The sequence below is a fragment of the Oreochromis aureus genome, linkage group 3 (genome assembly GCF_013358895.1).
Source record: "Oreochromis aureus strain Israel breed Guangdong linkage group 3, ZZ_aureus, whole genome shotgun sequence".
Taxonomy (NCBI): domain Eukaryota; kingdom Metazoa; phylum Chordata; class Actinopteri; order Cichliformes; family Cichlidae; genus Oreochromis; species Oreochromis aureus.
Window position 1 is genome coordinate 54,129,321 of NC_052944.1, and position 14,517 is coordinate 54,143,837.

At 39.8% G+C, this 14,517-nt stretch overlaps 2 long non-coding RNA genes across 8 annotated transcripts; one reads left to right on the forward strand and one right to left on the reverse strand.

Moving 5' to 3' along the window:
• Positions 1-1,050: 1,050 nt before the first annotated feature.
• LOC120439048 lies at positions 1,051-4,767 on the forward strand. 4 transcript variants are annotated; one of them, XR_005612343.1, is made up of 5 exons: positions 1,051-1,106; positions 2,263-2,374; positions 3,114-3,271; positions 3,716-3,771; positions 4,729-4,767. It is a non-coding gene; the product is annotated as an uncharacterized LOC120439048 (long non-coding RNA). The 4 variants fall into 4 exon arrangements; XR_005612342.1 differs by lacking the exon at positions 1,051-1,106 and adding an exon at positions 2,027-2,165; XR_005612340.1 differs by lacking the exon at positions 1,051-1,106 and having other exon boundaries at positions 2,218-2,374.
• Positions 4,768-7,618: 2,851 nt separating this feature from the next.
• On the reverse strand, positions 7,619-12,688 carry LOC120436487. Of its 4 annotated transcripts, XR_005610486.1 has the most exons (8): positions 12,501-12,688; positions 10,478-10,672; positions 10,266-10,379; positions 9,906-10,111; positions 9,664-9,788; positions 9,246-9,381; positions 8,885-8,993; positions 7,894-8,780 (listed from the first exon to the last, which is right to left on the reverse strand). It is a non-coding gene; the product is annotated as an uncharacterized LOC120436487 (long non-coding RNA). The 4 variants fall into 4 exon arrangements; XR_005610485.1 differs by lacking the exons at positions 10,266-10,379; positions 10,478-10,672; positions 12,501-12,688 and having other exon boundaries at positions 7,620-8,516; positions 8,636-8,780; positions 9,906-10,259; XR_005610487.1 differs by lacking the exons at positions 10,266-10,379; positions 10,478-10,672; positions 12,501-12,688 and having other exon boundaries at positions 7,619-8,780; positions 8,955-8,993; positions 9,906-10,259.
• Positions 12,689-14,517: the final 1,829 nt, after the last annotated feature.

A 14,517-nucleotide genomic window follows, 5' to 3' on the forward strand; every position in this document is an offset into this window, starting at 1 on the left:
ATTATATAATGTAAACAACTACCTGAGAAACAGCAGATACAGCAGATAAATTAATTATAGGCCATTACTTTTGTATCGTTTATTGCATTTATGGAGGGAGAGGTGTATGCTGGGTAATGGCACAGCTAGCGACACGGTTGGCGTTTATCAATATGCGTACTTGTGCGTACTTGCGTTCTCGTGTACTCGTGATACGTCATCAGTTGGAGACCAAGTACTGTTCCAATTCGAAGTACGCATCACACCGAGAACGCGAAAAAGTCCCGGATGTGTTCTCGATCCGCCCATTTTATCGAGCATGCATCGGTGTAGACTTGGGACAGCTATATATCCCAGAATGCATTTCGTCCAAAACTCAACAGCGGACTCCCGGCACATCGCCCCCCCTCCCTCCCGCCCGCTCGCGGTCTTCTCACTACTCAGGTTAAAGAAACCCCAGCAGCTGTCTATAGTATTGAGTGTCCACTAGAATAGAAATAAAAGCGTTCTAACATCTCACCTGCTTGTTTTTATTAAAGGTATGTACACGTATGTACATGTACACTATTTTTATTAATAGAGGTTTCACTACTGAGGTTAAAATGATATATAAGTCACTTAGATCACTTCTAAATGTTAATGTTTGGTTTATTTCAGTGTTTTATTTGTTCCTGAGTAAACCGGTTTGGCTGTGATTAAAGTTAAGCTTCATAACATGTTACTCACAGTTAAATTAAGAGGGGACGGCAGTAAAAACTCCGGACCTGTGACATCATCACGTGCGCAGGTGTTCCAATTGTACAAATCACGAGTCCGTGCTCGCGTTCTCAGCGGTGCGTACTCCCGTGCGTTCTCGGCGCGACGCGTACTCACCGAGAACGCGAGTACGCATCGCGTGCCGAGAATTGAGAAACGGCGGTGACTTTATTCACCCGCTTCGGCTGTTATCAGTCCATACAATGGGCGTTATTAGCAGAAATCAGTCCCATAGATATGGGCCATCTCCACCTGCTAGATTGTTCAGAAGGTTGTTCTCATCCATCCAGATGGAGGATCAGTAACAGGAGCGTGGGAAGACTCCAGAATCCACTCTGGCTGGAATCCGGTGGATACAGCAGTGTTTACAGGTAAGACCATTTAAACGGACAGCATTTATAGAATGACTATTAAAAGTCAGCGACTGTCAATAATGTTAATGTGGTTATGTTAGTAATACAGCGAGTGCTAATATAACAGCTTTAAGATGCATTTGTAGATATTATTACGTGTTTTACCGTCTTTATGGTGCTAGCTTAAAGTTACGGTGTAAACGTTAGCTTATATTGTAGTAAAGCTGTTACTGTTTAAACGATGTTAGGACAGAAATATTAGCTTCTGTCATGACTGATGAAGTTACTAGTTAATAAAGTTTCCAGTAAAGTGATTAATCGCAGCCACAGATTGACAGTAAATATGCCGATTAGCTTCAATGCATCTGTAATAAATATGTGCAAGTTTCAGTGCTTCGTTTAAACTGTATGATACTTATACTGACCCAGGGTCAGTGTAAAATACAATCCTAGCTGTGTGAACAAAGCCTGGCTCCTTTAATCCTGCATGACAAAAATCAGGATGCAGGTTATTATTACTCTTTCCTGCTGGCACACCTGTCACACCTGAGAGTCAGCTAGAAACTTACAGTGATGTGGAAAATCATGCAAAGACTGCCAGACTCTGTAATACTGTAAATGATCAGTGACTCAGGTTAACACTAAACTTTAAACAGTACCTCTGTGTCTCTGTGTGTGCTGAACATCTGGAATCAGGATTTCATTCAGGCTGCATTGACTGTGGGACTTTTCTCTGTTAAAAACAGGTTGAAGACGGCTCAGAAACATTTGAAGATTAAAATTTAGCGTTATGGCTGCTCGTGGTGTGTAAAGCTTCTACTCAGTTGTATTTTTGTTACTAATTTATGTTTGTTGTTGCTTAACACAGATTTCAGAAGAGCAAATATGAGCACTGTTGCTTAATCCTTAATAGTTTAAAGCAGGACTGGATTGGAAATTTTAAAAAAAATCCAGATTCTTCTTCCACAGAAGTTTCATTTGTCAGTGTGGATCTGCTGAGTCACCTGAAGAACTCATTTCATTCTCCATGATGTTCATTTACAGAAATGTTTCACAGGAACTGATTCCTCCCAAAGGGTGAACTAGTGTGTTTCCATAATGATATGTTTTTCATATCTCTGTATGAATGTACTTCTTAAATGAAGGCAAGTGTTTGTCCTGTTTTGTTCCTCAGGTACAGTACGTGATATTAAGGGCAGGCGGTCATCACTGGGGGAAGACAAGAAGCAGACGTACTTCCAAGAGGGAGCTGCAGTGAGGACACAGCCTGGTCACTGAGGTCAGAGGTCAGAATCTGAAACAGCTCAGGTTTATATTCTAGGGGTTATAAAAAATTCTAAATGTATTTATAAAGAAACCTTTAAATAATATTTTAAATAATAATCATAATTATGATTATTATTAGAAATATCAAACATTTAAGTGGATTTTCTGTCACACGTATTGTGTTAGCCCTGCGATAAACTGGCAGCCTGTCCTGTCTTTGTCCTGTATCAGCTGGGATAGGCTTCATCCTCCCGTGACCTTGAATTGGATACATTGTATTCCAATTATGTAATCTCATAATTTACAAACTCAAGGTATCCAATCAAAATGTAAGCATTAATGTTAAAAATGGGAAAGCAGAAATAAGTGTGACATGAATGTAAATGTGTTAGCTGACATAGAGGACAGCTACATGTAGTCTGAAAAATCTTTGTTGTCAAGTTTGCAGGTCTATCACGAGACATTCTTACACAGAAGAGACTGTTAAAGTCTCTAACTCAGTGAAGCATTATTGGTCCCGTCTGTTTGGATAAATATAGTAAGCTGATGTTTGTGCATTTATTGACACATTTTCTTAAGTGCTTATCCAGTTCAGGATCACAGTGGAGCTGCAGCTGGATGTGTTCAGTAAAGAAACCTTACAAAAGTTAACATAAACCTGCATCTCTGTACGTTGTTGTCCACAGGATGAGAAAATCAAACTGGAAGACTGTGGAACATGTTAATAAATGTTTGTGTTTATGCCTGTGTCTTTCACAGGAGGCGCTGAAAGGTTTCCCTAATAGTTCCTGGTGAATCAAAGCAGGACCATAAAGGTTGCTGGACTGCATGATGGCCTTACCCCTGACCAGTCATCCTGTTAAAGGAGGAACCAGTTAGAAGCTGTTTTCAAAGTAGCTGAGCAGATTTCATCTCAAGTAAGCGATTAACTGTTTGTTTGTTTGTTTGTTTGTTCTGCCACTTAAAGAGCATTTAAGGACGTCTTTTGAGTGTCCAGTTGAATTAATTCTACTGGCTCTCATGGTCATTTGTGATTATGGACATATTTTTCATGTACATCAACCATTTAGTAAATTCTATCTATTTAGTAATATCTGTCAGCTATAAAATATAATATAAATATAAAAATATCTAAATATCTCCTGCCCGTTATATTTTAATGATGTAAGACCAGATGTCTGTTATCGTGTTACATTAGCATTCCTCACATATGAATGAGATGCTGTACAGTACAATCCTACTGACACAGCAGAGGGATAACAGCGGCTATTCAACATCGTTACACAACACATTCGAGCTGCATGATGCAGACAAAGTGACTAAATCATCTTTTTTGTGGTTTATTGTCTTCAAACCAGCAGACAAAGCCGATGGCAGAAGATGTTTGGAGAAGAACTTCAGGCCGTGGACTGAAAAGGTATTTTTTTCTTGTTATCAAAAGACATTTGGAGTGACGGCTTCTACAGCTGTGCTGATGTAAAGCTTACAGCCTAAGAAGTCACAGTGTTGATATTCAGCACAAAGAGAAAAGCTCACTAGTTTGAATTTATTTACAATAGTTTTTATAAATTCTGACTGTAAACAGATTTTACAGCTTTGATATTGTTTGACACTCGATGTCAGGTGATGGTATTTAATTTAAAGGTTTCTATGTCCCAATGAGCCATTTACACTGACCAGTGTCAGTTTAACTGTAACACATTCATTATTTAGATCCAACATTTCTAAGAGAAACAACTGAATGTAAAAAATGGCAGCACTCAGACCAGGTTTACTTGATAGAGATATATGCATGCATTATGAAATTTATGTATCCCAGATCATTTTTAGTCATCTAGTCATGGCAGACCCACCCCTTCCTCCCAAGTTAACTGCAACCCAAAAGAACTAGTGGGGCTATTTACACATTCACAACCAGTGTGGGGTAAAAAGAGCCACCAAAAACCTGTCAGCCTGCACAGCTACAGATGTGCTAAAAGCTATAAGAGTTAGAAGCTCTGCTTATGGAGAAACTTTCTAAGCCTAACAGGGGACAGGTACTCCTGCCCAAATAACATGATATAACCCCACATACAGCCCAGACATGAAGTGAACCAAGTCATTTAGTTAAAGACAGCATGGGAGCAAATGCATGTAACCAGCCTGCACCAACCTGACATTTCTTCCTCCTGAATTAAATGAATGAATGGATGAAAGTTAAATGACTACAAACCTAAAGCCGCTAGTTCCCACACTGGAGTTCCCCGACACTGTGTGTTAACTGTACTGAGCTTGTATCAACAGTTGTAACAGGCTAAGTTACCTGAGAGACTGCATTGAACGATTGTTTCTATCTTAATGGTTTCAGCTCAGATGTTCTGCTTTTTCCTTTCAGTAGATCAAAGCAGCTCGTGCTCTGTCTGCTTCCATTCTGATGGCAAGAAGAAGAAAAAGGAGAAGACTTCAGCGAAGTGGCGTTCATGGTCTCAGTGGACAGTCATGGTCACACACTGCATGTGGTTTTAAAAGCAACATTAAGCAAAGATTAATCTGATCCCATTTCTACCTGTCTCTACTGTTTCAACTGTAACTGTCAGGATATATATTTATTCCAGCTAGGGATGGGTATCGAAAACCGGTTCTTGTTGAGAACCGGTTCCCACTGTTTCAATTCCTTGGAATCGTTTGCCATTTTGCAAACAATTCCTTTATCGATTCAGTCGCCCGAATGACGTCACCACGTTGCGGAGCGTCGGAGCGTACCTGGCAGGAAACACGGCGCCTAAGCGGCTCAAACGCTTAAAAGTTTGTTTATACTTTACGAGAACGGATGACAACAGGGCAACTTGCAATACTTGCAAAGTAGATATTTCATTAAGGGAGGAAACACTACGAATATTCAAAAGCATTTGCTCACAAAACACGCGATGAACTTAAATGAATGTCTTTAATTCCGCTCCGGACTCGTGCAGCAGCGGCAGCGGTAACGCGTTTACGTCATCTCCCGTTAATCACGGCAGGTAAATAATCAACTAACAGTGCATGTTATGTTAGCGCGATCTGCTTTATTACAAAACCTGCCATTGTGCATTTAGGTGACCATGATGAGAGAGACAGACAGAGTCTGGCTGGCGCTCGCTGGCAGTTGTCGCTGCAGTCTACCGGTAGCGTCTCTTTTCAGGCCCGAATGTCACCGAGCAGTGACTAGTTTGTGGTCAAAACCTTGCAGCCATTTGCCACAGCAGATGGTAAGTGAATGTGTTTAATTGTAGGCAGGGACATTACTGGATATTCTTGTGTAATTGCTACAGAATAATTTATGTTATACTTTGTTATTGCTACAGAAGAATATTTATTTTATTATTTTACGTTTACAATTTTCCCGGGGGCCCTGTGACACCCCATTGAAAAGGCCGTAGGCTGTGGATCTCTTAAGATCTCACTGTTGGGTTTGTAAGGCCATGTTACTCCTAAATTTCTATCTTGTTGAAAGAGAAGATATAAAACAGTTCTAAGCTAATCGACCTTAGTGTTCTCCTTTTTAAAAACAACAATCGATAAGAGAATCGATAAAGAATCGAATCGTTAAACAGAATCGAAAATGGAATCGGAATCGTTAAAATCTTATCAATACCCATCCCTAATTCCAGCTCTCATAGGGCAAAGAAATGACTCAGACTTGTCAAATGTTCTTTGACTTGATACACAATATGAAGTTCATAATTTTCTTACAAATAAAACTATAATGACAAACATGAACAGCTGTGCTTATTTCTGAGACATGATTTTTTTTGAACGTGTTCACATTTAGACAGTGTGCATTTGTATGCTGAAACTGTAATGGTGAACCTGAGGTGATGGTCAGCAGAAGGCAAATATATATAAATATAAAACAATATTGAAGTAATGTCTTTACCCTCTGCAGCGTGTGGACGCTGTGCACACAATCACCTTAATCACTGTAGTAAACGTGCACCGCTAGCTCACGTGACTGACTGTCTCCATGGTTACATCGTATATTATTAGCCATGTAAGCAGCTTCCACAGATACCGCCATAGCTCTCTGCAACACTTTCACGCTTTGCAAATCATTTCACGTTTTTGATAGTTATGGATAAAGAATGTGTTTTAAAGACATGCTAGGCGGTTGCTATGGTGGTTGCTGTGGACTAGGGTGGACCGCGTCCGATTCCTGTTGTTAGCTGTCCGCCGTAGGAAGGCTGCGTTCCGTTTAGAAGTAGCGACAGTCTGCCGTAACTCGAACTCAAACCCCGCTTTGTTCTGTAATTAAAGGGCTTTTACAGCCGTTCATGACACACACGCACACACACATAAAGCACTTTGCCTCACCATGAGAATGCAACTTTACTAAAACCTTTAAAGTATCTGATATAGGATAGAAAAATGAAGCAACCACAGATTTAATGATAAAGACTCTGGGTTCTGTAGTTCACGTTTTACAGTCCTGAATGACTCTCTGCACATCCATATAATTTATTGAAGAGGAGTTTAGAATGCACTTTAAATTTACACTGTTGCTGTTTAATTTTTTACATTGTTACTGTGTTATGTCATGAATAAGGTTCACCTGCTGGGGTTTGATGGATCAGCTGGACAATACAGTCAAAGACAGACTTCATTCATCATACGCAAGAATCCTAGTTGGATTTTTGTTTTCACTCATATTTTAGAACCAAATATTGAAAACAACTGTGACAGACTGGATACCTGGTCAGGGTGTACATTACCTTTCACTCAAGCATCCCAGGACAGAGCCCTGCCCCACCATGAGCCTGGGTGGATACGTGGTTATAATATAAAATGACTGATACTGAATATGAATATTTCATGAAAATCAAATTATAATATGAATTCCTAGGTGTTTGTTATATCCAGCAAGAGATTGATTACATATGTCTGAAATGCTAACCCTAACCCTAGCTCAACAGACCACAATGCCCTGGACTGTCACTATTATTACATGCTGTGAACATAAGTAGCTTTGATCACAGTTTATGTTGTAAAAGAGAAGGAATATTGAAAAAAAGATCAACATTGTGATATTATTTCTTCCAAACTGACCAGAAACATGCTTGTCAGACTCTCACAGCACAGGATCAGACTCACTGTGCATGACGGCTCAGGCCAATAATGTTTGTTAGATTGTCAGTTGTTTAGTGCTTCTGTACAGTTATGGTCACCGTCTCTATTTCAGTATAATTAATATGCAGAAAACACTAAAAGTTGATTGTCTTCCAATATTCTAGCATAATTAAAAAACTTTGACTTTGTTAGTACATATTGTTACAGTCCTAATGCCAATATGATTCTTCATAACGCCTGCTTTGAAATACTGAACTTTAAAATTGACCTGATGAAAGATAATTTACAGTGGCAGTCTGTCAGGATAATTCTGACTATAAGATCACTGTATTAATCTGAATCCTTCTGAAATGTGCTGTGAATGAATGCTGATGCAACTGACTGTGGGAAAGCTGTTAATAAAATGAATCTGTGACACATGCAACACATTCACAGAGGAAGAGGACACAAAGGGAGGACACGCAGAGGCTGTGTTAAAGTCAGAAATCCAAATCTTTAGTCAAAAACAGGCAGTGGTTACAAACAGGAAGACAAGCAGTCCATTAAACAGTCTACAGGGTCAAACATACAGAGAATTCAAACAGCAGTAAAAAAATAACTGGACACTGAAAAACTTAAAGCAATGTGTGACGCAATAAAAGGAAGCAGCGCAGTATATTCACTGAATTATCATCAATTACAAAAGAGAAAAACGACGATTTCTAAGGATTATTTGCTTAATTGCAGTTAAGAGTGTGGCTGGTAAAGATGGAAACATACAGAATGTAAACTGTGTGAGTTTGGTGAACTTTGTTAGTAACAAATGAGGTAAAAAAACCAAAACAAAACAGACAAAACACAGAAAGAGGCTCTCAGTATTCATTAATAATTAGAAAGCATCTAAACATTCTGGTCGTGGATTTTTACAGTCTTAGTTCCGCTCGCTGTCATTATTATAATCATCATGATCAATGGCGAGGTCCTGAGGTGGGCGGGGCTGTCTCTGGTGATGAAACCATGAAGGAACAGCATCTGGCACGTGTTGCTGAAACATCCCAGTACACTGGTGTAGTTTCCTCTCCAGCTGGTTGACATTTGACACTTCAACATTAAGGGGAAGAAGAAGAAACAGTGTTAGGTCAGGTGACCACATGGTTTCTAAAATAACTGACAGGAAGTAACCAGGCCGTTAGAAATGGATGGCATGTGTTTAGAGTTACTGTAGTTAGATAGCTCTACTTATCAAAAGCAGAAGCACACAGATGGCAGATCAGATGCTGAATGTTGCAGGAACATGCTCATGTGTGGTGATCATTCAGTGCTGCTCCGGCAGGTTAGACAGTCCAAGACTGATATCCTGCCCATCTGAGAGTTTGAAAACACACATGCAAAGATTTAATTGTATTACAGTCAAAGTTGGATGTTCGATTTTGTCCTTTAAAAATGTTTGTGTATTTGAAAGCACTAACATTTAAGGATGACTCGGATCGTCTCCTTTAAAGGGGAGACAAGTGTATCCACTGATCCATGTCACTTTACCTGGATGATGACTCCTCTCTCCCTCACTCAGAAACACTCCTAATATAACCAAGCAAATAAATAATATTGAAGGTTTACTTACAACATTACAAAAACATCAAAAACATCTCCCTTTGATTCCATTCCTCCATTCCTGCTGAACATCAGGCAACAGATATCCCAGTAAATCACAGTAAAATGTAAAGCACATATTTTCTCTGCTTTGTCTAACCTCTGCAGAGCCTCTGTCAAGAAAAACATATCTGTAAGCATAAAACAAATATACATTTCATAACACGTCACTGGACAAACCTCGGTTAGTTGATTTCCTCTGTGCAGTGCAGACGAACATCTGTCAGTAAGTCAAGGTGGTGAGATGGACTCGTGCCCTTTGTGACTCTGCTGGTTCTTCTGAGGAAACACCACCGTCTCTCCACACCGTCACCATCTGTGAGCATAGATCAGAATATATATATATATATATATATATATATATATATATATATATATATATATATTTCATTTAACAATTGCAACTGAAAGAAATTAAATATTGTTAAATATTGAACAAAAATATATTGTCACATTCTGCATTCTCAAATACAAATTTCACAAAGTAAATTTTTAATTAACAGAAAAAATATGAATTACAAAAAATAATTGTATATTATTAAAATATTATGCAACCATGACCAAAGTCAGAATCATCATTACAGTACTGTGGACTTACTGCTTGTATAATAGTGATAAACTTCAGGGGAGATCATGATGACAGAAAACTGTAAACAACACTCTGAAGTCTGAAGCTGCTTTTCTTGTTTCTGTGACCTCAGCACGCTGACAGACTTGAAGTTGCTAAAGATTTTAAAAAGTGACAGTTATAGGGAAGAAACTTCTCTTTTTCATCGCTTTAATCAAACATTTGATGCCTCAGCTGTCTCAGTCCTAAAGCATTCTGCAACTACAACTAACCTGAGGAGGCTTGGATTTGGCTGCAGGTGCCCCTGTACATCCTTCTCAGCAGCACACATGTGGGTACCATTTAATCACACTTCTTCCTGAGCTTTGCTTCATCACAAGACTAAAGGTGGCATCCCGTGTCACAGTCTTATCATCATCCAATTGGAGAAGAAACATTTACAGGCCTCCTGGTTTTGTTTTCTGATCCTGCAAAAAGACTGAGGACAACAAAGCCCAGAGAACACGAGATACACAACATCCAACATTCAGACTCAACAGCCTCCATAAATGAAGAGCACCAGGTTGGTCCAGTTATACTAGATATGAGCATGCTTCACATTACTGTGTATGAATAATAATCAAGAGACAAACTTTGAAGATGCAGAGCATGATGTCCCATCATCAGACTGTAAACAAACATCCACCAGGCTTCTTTGTTGGCAGAGGTGATGATTCTCCCATCAGGGATCAGTAGCGTGTATTAACCTGTGATATAAGCAGCAGCCACTGAAATATTACTGTTTCAGATATGAAATCTGCCACATGAAAGCCAGGGTGGGAGGGATCTCTGCAAACTGACTTACCTCTGCAAGTGTGAGGCTGTTCCTCCAGCCTCAACAAAAATCTGACTCTCCAGTCACAGACAAACAAAAAAACTCCAGCTGGGAGATAGAAAACACTGCCTGGGTCTTGCTGGATGTTGCTGGTCAGAGTCTCACATTAGCAGAGTGCTTCTTGGTCCCACTGACCCATGTGGACAGTGACTGTGGAGAACTGTTCTGGAAAACAGAAAAGAGAATTAAAATGACAAAAAGCCAAATTTCCACAAAGACTCTCTTGGAATCAGCAATCAGAAAATCATTGGTTCATATTACAATTAAATATGACCAGGCTCCTTAAATGTAAGCAGTTAAGATCTGATTTGATTTACATCCTTCACACAGCACATTTGTCCAGGCTGTCAGGTAAACATAGAATTAATCTCAGGTAACATGACTCACAGTAGAGATTCAGTAGGAAAGATTGCCAGCTCTAATATTATTACCACACCAACAGCTCAGATTTCTAGAACTATTTAAACAAATGTCTTCTGAATATTCAATTCATGTTCACAGTGGGAGGGTGGGGAGGTATCATGGAATTTTGTAAATAAAGTCTGCAACACAGAAAGAGCTGTGATCAAGCTATTTATTACTGCGCGCAGGAGAGCCAACACACATCAAACATCACAGTTCACAGTCATGTCAGCTCTGCCACAGAAGTCGTGCTCCTACTCCTTTATGAATTCCAAGAAAGAGGGAGGAAGTTACAAACTGATCATACCACACTGCACACGCCTCGCTATGAAACCTAACAGATCAATGGTTATGCTGTTTTGTGCCCTTGGCCTTATCAGCACCTGTAAAGGGAGTTGTTTTCTCAAACTGCTGATGCTGAAGTAAGTTCATCTAGTTTTAGAAACTTTCACTGAACAGTCTATAACAGTGTCAAAACTAAGCATATGCATAAGCACTTAAATACCTTAAATGAGAATAATAGAAACTTTCTATTAGAGCCTGTCCCAGTAGTCACAGGTAGAGCACACCTGGACAGGTCACCAGTCTGTCAGAGGACTAACAGAGAGACAGACATCAGAGTAACAAATCGATTTAAAATTAATGTAAGCTTGCTGCAGCTGTATGTATGAACATGTGTTCCTGTGCTCACAGTCCACCTCTCAGGAACCTGCAGTTCATTTTTAGTCTACTTTAAACAGACCTCACAAAAGACTGATGTGGCTGGATCAGTAGTCTGATTTAAGTACGATACCCTTGGCCAGGGATTAATCTGGTACATCTCTTCACTGCAGTCTTACATATTATCCCCACACCTGAATAAAAAATATTGATATTTACAAATAACAGATTCAGCTGATGCAGCCTGACTCAATCTGATTCCAGATGTTCAGCACACACAGAGACACAGAGGTACTGTTTAAAGTTTAGTGTTAACCTGAGTCACTGATCATTTACAGTATTACAGAGTCTGGCAGTCTTTGCATGATGTCCACGTCACTGTAAGTTTCTAGCTGACTCTCAGGTGTGACAGGTGTGCCAGCAGGAAAGAGTAATAATAACCTGCATCCTGAGGTTTGTCATGCAGGATTAAAGGAGCCAGGCTTTGTTCACACAGCTAGGATTGTATTTTACACTGACCCTGGGTCAGTATAAGTATCATACAGTTTAAACGAAGCACTGAAACTTGCACATATTTATTACAGATGCATTGAAGCTAATCGGGATATTTACTGTTAATCTGTGGCTGCGATTAATCACTTTACTGGAAACTTTATTAACTAGTAACTTCATCAGTCATGACAGAAGCTAATATTTCTGTGCTAACATCGTTTAAACAGTAACAGCTTTACTACAATATAAGCTAACGTTTACACCGTAACTTTAAGCTAGCACCATAAAGACGGTAAAACACGTAATAATATCTACAAATGCATCTTAAAGCTGTTATATTAGCACTCGCTGTATTACTAACATAACCACATTAACATTATTGACAGTCGCTGACTTTTAATAGTCATTCTATAAATGCTGTCCGTTTAAATGGTCTTACCTGTAACACTGCTGTATCCACCGGATTCCAGCCAGAGTGGATCCTGGAGTCTTCCCACGTTCCTGTTACTGATCCTCCATCTGGATGGATGATAACAACCTTCTGAACAATCTAGCAGGTGGAGATGGCCCATATCTATGGGACTGATTTCTGCTAATAACGCCCATTGTATGGACTGATAACAGCCGAAGCGGGTGAATAAAGTCACCGTGTCGCTAGCTGTGCCATTACCCAGCATACACCTCTCCCTCCATAAATGCAATAAACGATACAAAAGTAATGGCCTATAATTAATTTATCTGCTGTATCTCAGGTAGTTGTTTACATTATATAATATATTGTGTTCTGTACACGTCACTACAATGTGATTTCGGAAATGTATAAATATACGAACAACAGGCTCTTCCGCGGCAATCTCTTGTCGTCAATAAACAACGTTTAGGGAGCTCTATAGTATTCAATAGGAGGACCCTGCACGTCAATTCTCGACGCGAGGGCGGTACCCTGCGCGTCGATAAGTGAAGCAGAGGGAACCTGACCATGCGTCACACATTTGACGAGTTGGGAGTGAGAACGTGTTGGCCCTACTGGTGGTGGTCAGAGGGCCCGGTGGCGCCAGTGTCCGGCAGCCTCGCCTCTGTCAGTGTGCCCCAGGGCGGCTGTGGCTACAATGTAGCTTGCCATCACCAGTGTGTGGATGTGTGTGTGAATGGGTGGATGACTGAATGTGTAAAGCGCTTTGGGGTCCTTAGGGACTAGTAAAGCGCTATACAAATACAGGCCATTTAAAAGTGTTTTCTGAAATGTTATTTTGTTGTTGATGTTGTAAATGTGATTTTCACTTCCCAGCCACCGTACTATACCTTTCTAATGTAATGATGTTGTCTCTTGTTGTTGCCCATGTCTCTCTTTCTCTCTCTCCTTCCTGCTCTGTTCCTGTGCTACTGCTGCTGCGAGTCCAAATACCACCCCGCCACCCACCCCCATCCCCCTCTGCTCGGTGCAAACACAAGGCTCACATGCAGCTTGGAGCCAAAAAAAGTTTGTGAGAGAGAGAGTGAGAGGAAAAAACAAAACAAAGCACGGCTCCCAATAAGGAGTCCTTCATTTCAGCCAGCTCTAAGGCTACGTCTACACTAATCTGGATAAATTTGAAAACAGCATACCCAGACAGAATAAATTGTTTGTTGTTTCATGCTGCAGCAACATCTGATCAAACTGTGTGAATGCAGAAGTTATAAGCTAAGTAAATACTGGCACTGTCATTTCTGATATTTTTCACACTTCCACTTTGCACTGTGGGTGTAACCCTGATAAACAAATGCAAAGTAGCCACAGTACTGCTACTTGTCTATTAACAGACTCTGTGGGCAGTTTGTGAACACATGTCCTGTGACTTAGTTTCCACCATAAAGCATTGTGTTTATCTTCTGTGTTAGAAAACACCAACTATCTTCATATTCAAAGAATTATGACATGGCCACAAACAGTTAATTACAGTTAGAGAAAGAAGGTGAAGTTTAAAAGACAAACAGTATTGAAAGCAAAATCAGTCTTTCTGATAATCAGCTGAATCACTGACATTTGACCTACCTTAGCAGCAGCTCTGCTTCTCTGAAAACTATTTAGAGATGTTACTAATTCACGAGTCTTGGTCAGTCTGCAGCAACACATCATGGAGATCACAGCTCTCTGCATCAGACTGTGTGAGTACTGTCTCCATTTATACATTAAATCTAAACTGTAAAGACTTTGTTTTTGTTGCTGTTAAAATGCTGTGACTCTTTTACCAACTAAACTGTGTGTATTTTTTAACGTTTCAATTAATCCTTGTTTTTAGTCTGAAAACCAACACACACAAACAGCATCACAACAATCATCTATGAAAAAATTGCAATCAGACAAAATTCACACTAATAACAACTGCTGTCTTCACGCTCTTGCTCTGTGTGATCACAGACACGACGTTTGCTGCAAATCAGTTTAAAAGGGTGTGATTTACACACTCTGCTGCCAT